Here is a 6,311-nt window from a genome sequence, read left to right on the forward strand (position 1 = left end):
CCGGAAGCTATTATTCAGGAAGGAGCAAGATGGTCGTCGGGGGAGGCCTAGCCCCATGTTGACCTGAGTCATTCCACACAGAACCCAGAGCCATCAGGAAGAGAGCAGGACTCAGAGGGACAGAGGCCAGGGAAACTCAGACGTGGGAGAAGGGAGACAACCCCTGTTTCTCTCCCAGATATAGAGGCGGGTGACCCTTAAGATAGACGGGAAAGCCGTCCTTTAGGTCACACCTTAAATTCCTTCATTATTGAGGTAAAGGGGGAAGAGGAGCTTGACTGAGAGGGCTGATCTAGAATATGATTGTAACTGAATTAGTTTGGGGTGGCACCAGGATCTTCACGCAGAGACTTCCTATAGATATGAGGACATATATGGTAGAGACAAGTGGGAAATTTAAGAACAGAGGTACAAATTGGAGAATCTAAGCAGTATGAAAACCCTCCAGGCTTGACAGCTTTTGGAGACATGGGCCAAGTCCTAGCCTTCTATCTTCCACTTGAAGAAATTAAGACTCTGACAGGGGCAAGGGTCACTGATGTCCCCAGGGCTGTAGCCCGGTTTGGCCTAAGATCTATGACTTGATCCCACCTCTCCTGATTCCCAGTTCGGGTCTTATTTTTGTCTTTTTTCCCAGGTGTCATCCTGATCCTGATAATTTCAACATTGACCATTGTGAACCCATGAAAGACTATGTGTGGGGTCTGGGGAACTCACCAACCAATACCTTTTCATTGGGTTTTCTGGCGCTGATTAAAGGTGAATTTTATCTTCCATTTTTCAAGAATCTATTTGTTTTGTTTTTAGTAGCAGAATGACCAATGTTTGTGTAGACAGAGTTAAATCTGAGTCAGGACTCTCCCCGTTATTTTCAGTGTACTCCAAGATTTTAGGATAGCACAGGTGAAGTGTATTGAATGGTTTTCATTTATTTTTTTAAAAGATTTTATTTATTTATTTGACAGACAGAGATTACAAGTAGGCAGAGAGGCAGGCAGAGAGAGAGAGAGAGGAGGAAGCAGGCTGCCCGCTGAGCAGAGAGCCCGATGCGGGGCTCAATCCCAGGACCCTGGGATCATGACCTGAGCCGAAGGCAGAGGCTTAACCCACTGAGCCACCCAGGCGCCCCGAATGGTTTTCATTTAAAAGGGAACTTGAAATTGAGCCATGAGCTTGACCGTGGTCCTCATGCTAAGTGATCCCAACGGAGGCCAGCCTAACCCATTCATGGAGGAGACATTTGCCCATGCCCAAGGTGACCAGGGTTGAGAAGAGGAGAAAAAAGCAGGGAAGAGGTACAGAGACATCCAGGAAACAAATGGAATGCCCCCTTTGAATGGGAATTGGCTAACCAGGGACAGCGAAAGGGAGGAAGTCAAAGGTTCTTAGAGCTGGGACTTCAGTCTCTCTCCTTCTCCCTGCCTGTCTCCTGCAAGCTGCCATCTGCACAGCCATCTTGTTGGCCTGGACTTGGGGGGTTGGGTTGGCAGTTTTGCCGCCCACCAGAAGGTCCAGCAAACAGACACCCTTGCTGGTGCTGGAGAATCACCTCTTTTCTGCATTAAATGAGAAGCCACCTAAAGTGGTGACTCACAGGCCTTCCCACAACATTGACCACACTCATTTTCCGGTGTTTTCTGAGGTCAGAGCTGCCAGCCCTTCCCAGGGTGGGTAAGACTTGCTTGTCCGTGAGAGGTTGGGACAGCAAAGAAATGAGCTCCAGGGAGGTGCTCGGACTTGCCTGGGCCTCCTGGGCGGTATGTTTATAGCAACAGGGCCCAAGCTGTGAGCCGGGGGTAGACTGGCAATAAAGCTTCTGTGGTCTGGGTCAGGTCACCCTGGATCGGTGACCCTCTGAAGGCCTGCAGACACGACAGGTTGCTTGTTCTGAGACAGAAGGCACATTGGAAGAAGCCCAGTCCTGTATCACCAGAGTTAGCCAGCCAAGGAAATTCTGTTCAGCCACAAGACAGAGCAGCATTTTTAGAGATTTTATTTATTTATTTATTTATCTGAGAGAGAGAGAGAGAGAGAGAGAGAGAGATAGCATGAACTGGGGGGTGGGGGCCAGAGGGAAGAGAGCAGCAGAGGGAGAGGGAGAAGCAGACTCCCCTCACTGTTGTACGTCCATTCTCCACACAGCAGCAAGGACGATGTTTAAGCAGCACAGATCGTGTCCGAATGTTTCTACAGCTCTCCCTGGGCTTGCCCATCGGACCTTGCTGACCCTACTGTGTTTGCTATGCACTACCCCGGATCTTTGAGCTCCAGCCACAATGGTCCTCGGTTCATTCCCCAAGCCCTTTCAGGTTGGGGGGAGAGGTGTGGAATCATCTGCGTTCACACCTGAAACCACCCATCAATCATTTTTAGTGCTTAAAAAAACTCACATACACTAAACTCGGCTTTTGTTGTACAGCTCTATAAAGTTTTACACAAGTATAGATTCTTGTAATCACTACCACAAATAGGATACAAAACAATTCCAACCCCCAGAAGAATTCCCTCATGCTATCCCTTTGTACTCAGTTTCTATCTCCACTCCCTGGGGCGACCGCTGATCTGGTCCTATAGCTCAGCCTCGTCCACACTGTCATATGAAGGTGATCATACAACATATAATCTTTTCTCTTAAGATTTTATTTATTTATTTGAGAGAGAGTGAGAGAGAGAGACAGTGCCCAAGTGGGGGCAGGGTCAGAGGGAGAAGCAGGCTCCCCGCTGAGCAGGGAGCCCAATGTGGGACTCCATCCCAGAACCCTGAGATCATGCCCGAGCCAGAGGCAGATGCTCAACCGACTGAGCCACCCAGATGCCCCCCAACATATAATCTTTAGCAACTGGCTTCTTTCACTTAGCATAATGCATTTGTGATTACTCCGCATTGTTGTGCAGCAATAGCTTGAGCTTGTCCCTAATTTGTGCTGAGTGGTATTGCATTGTGTGCATGTGTCACAGGACTTTTTGTTTTGTTTTGGTTTGGTTTGCTTTCTTACCCATTGAGGAATATTTGAGTAGTTTCCAGTTTGGGGCGATTATGACTGATACTAATTATAAACATTTGTGCACAGGTGTTTGTGTGAGTATGTTTTCACTTCTCTAGAGTAAATACCTGCAGAGGAGATGGCTGGCTCACATGGTCAAGTGTATGATTGACGTCATACGGCAATGTCAAACTGTTCTCCAGAACGCCTGTCCTACACCATACTCACCATACTGAGTTCTGCCAACCCCGCGTGAGAATTGCTCCACACCTTTGCCAGCACTTTGTATGATCAGAGTGTTTGCCTTAGCCTTTCCTGTATATATGTAATCACAAAGCATTGTGGTCTTTATTTTTTTTAAGATTTTATTTATTTATTTGACAGAGCAGGAGAGCGATCACAAGTAGGCAGAGCAGCAGGCAGAGGGAGAGGGAGAAACAGGCTCTCCGATGAGCAGGGAGCCCGAGGTGGGGCTCGATCCCAGGACCCTGGGATCATAACCTGTGCCGAAGGCAGACACTCAACCGACTGAGCCACCCAGGTGCCCAAAATAGGGTCATTCTGATCCCCTGACAAGGGGAGCGTGAGCTGGACTCTATGCGGGGGCCAGGTTCTGCGGGCTATGCTCAGTGTACACACCAGGGGGCGATGAGAGAGAGCAAAGCAGTGGAAAGAATTTGCCTCTGGGGCCACCTCGGAACAGTCTTAACCAATTTACCTTCTCAAACTCATTTTATTTCTGTTTTGCTTTGTTTCTCAGAGAGGGAGAGAGCATGCATGTGTATGTAGGGGGAGAGGGAGAATCCCAAGCAGGCTCCAGGTCCAGCGTGGAGCCTGTCGCGGGGCTCAGTCTCAAGACCCTGAGATCACGACCTGAGCCAAAATCAAGAGTCAGACACTTAACCAGTGAAAGCCACCCAGGTGCCCCTCAAATTCACCTTTGGAGATGCATTAACTACAAGCGCAGTGCTGAGAAGGCAGGTTGGAACCTATGCACATTCCAGTAACCGACAAGGGCCAGGATCACTTGGGATTCATCTTTTGCTTCAAGCACGTTGGCTCACTGCTTCTTTTGCCCATAGTATGGAATGTTTGTGGAATTTAATGGGATGTTTGCGTACAGTCACAAGACACACATCTCGCTTGCTTCCGCTCAGCCCATTGCTGATTCCAAATCAGGGGTGTTGTGCAAACAGCTGCTCAAGCAGAAATTGCTCCGAGTGAAAGCATCTCACTTCGCCCAGGGGCTGGATACACACTCCAGGCACGTGCCACACCACCACATTTATTCCAGCCCCCAGAGCAAGGCGCGGTAGCATCCTGAAGGACAGACCCACCAAAAGGACCCTCATCCCGAGGGCTGCTTTGTGAGGACCAAATACTCAGGCTGTTGCCTACCCCGGTCCTTTTCCATTAAGGGAATGAGCACACACATCAGGGTTGCGGTCAGGGTTGGGAATAAGGAGTTGACATTCCCTGGGTCAGCCCTGTCCTCCTTAGAATCCTGTTACTAGTTTCTTTCTCGGAAGCTTTTTCATTCTGTTTACAGCTCGCAAAGAGGAGAACTTGCAGCTGAAAACTACTGGGAAAAGCTTGTCCATTTTAAGGAAAGTCTTTAAAAATAATCAATGACCAATGTGTCTTCAGAGAGAACTTTTTTGTCTGTTTCAGTCCGGTGTGGCTGGAACCAAACAGAGCCTTTTTCAACTCGGCCACACCCTGGAGTGACGCAATAGTCCCTCAGACCCAGACACAGGCAGGGTCATCTCTCCGGATGTGAAGCTGGCTGGCCCGCTCCGAGGTTTCCCTACAGCCCCACAGCTGGTGGGTATACCGAGCTAATGTTCCGAGAGCCTCACCCCCAAGATGCACAGCATGGTGGCGGGGCGTGAGGCAGTCTGGCCCTTACTCTGTGTTTGGAAAGAGGCAGCCAGCATTTTTTTTTTTTTAATTAGCGAAGTCATGCAAACATAACTCTAATTAAGAAAGATGGGTTTGGGGGGGGCGCCTGGGTGGCTCAGTGGGTTAAAGCCTCTGCCTTCAGCCCAGGTCATGATCCCAAGGTCCTCGGATCGAGCCCCACATCAGGCTCTCTGAACAGCAGGGAGCTTGCTTCCTCCTCTCTCTCTGCCTGCCTCTCTGCCTGCTTGTGATCTCTGTCTGCCATATAAATAAATAAAATCTTTAAAAAAAAAAAAAAAAAAGAAAGAAAGATGGGTTTGGGGGTGCCCGGGTGGCTCAGTGGGTTAAGGCCTCTGCCTTCGGCTCAGGTCGTGGTCCCGGGATTGAGCCCTGCACCAGGCTCTCTGATTGGCAGGGAACCTGCTTCCTCCTCTCTCTCTCTGCCTGCCTTTCTGCCTACTTGTGCTCTCTGTCTGTCAAATAAATAAAATCTTTAAAAAGAAAGAAAGATGGATTTAAAAAAAAAAAAAAGGAAAGAAAGAAAGATGGGTTTGGTGGCATTCTGGGATAGGTTAAAGAGGCTGACTGGAGACAGGGAGACCTCGAGAGGAGGGCAGATGAATGTAAATAAGCATCTGGGAACACAGGGAACTCGTAGGAAACATTCCAGGGCTCCAACTAACAGCTCCGAGCTGCTGATTGAATGTGTGTGGTAGGACGTGGAGAAGCTATAAATACCACAGCCTCACATTCTCCCAGTGTTTACCATGTGCAAGTTACTAAGCATTTTACAGGGATTAACTCAATAATTTGGACAAGTCATATGAGGTAGGAATGATTATCATCCACCTTTCATGGGAGAAGAAATTGATGTTCAGAGAGGCTAGGTCATTTGCAGAGAGTCACTCGGATTTGAACCCAGGCTGTTGAACTCCAGAACCTGCATGCTTCATATCGACCACCCAGCCTCTTCCCCAGTCTGGGGGACATGAAAGATGGTGACGTCACTGGCTGAGAGGGGAACTCAGTGCGGGACGGGGCTGGCGATGGTAGGGTGGTGTTGGGACGTGTGTAGTGTTTGGATGTTCGCCTGCACCATCAGTGAGAGATATCCAGCAGGCTTTGGGTTCCAGTGTGGAGAAGGAGCTGGTTCTCATTAAAAATAACCAAACATCTGTAAAAATACTGTTGGCTGGGTTTTCTAGTCAAGCTGTTCAAGAGAGGCCTGCTGTGCTAACAAACAGGAAGCCCGGGCCCTGGCTGAAGGTTTGGCCAGAGACTTAGAGAGGTTAGGTTCATCAGCAGGTGCTCAGGGGTTCAGGACCACTGTGAGCGGGGAGGGGTGAAATGTGCCTGTAAGGTTCTGCCGAAGACAGCGAGCTCAAGCTTGAAAAAGGAGGAGAGGTTGGATGTCTCTAGGCCTTC

Source organism: Mustela erminea, chromosome 5 (assembly GCF_009829155.1).
Source record: "Mustela erminea isolate mMusErm1 chromosome 5, mMusErm1.Pri, whole genome shotgun sequence".
NCBI lineage: Eukaryota > Metazoa > Chordata > Mammalia > Carnivora > Mustelidae > Mustela > Mustela erminea.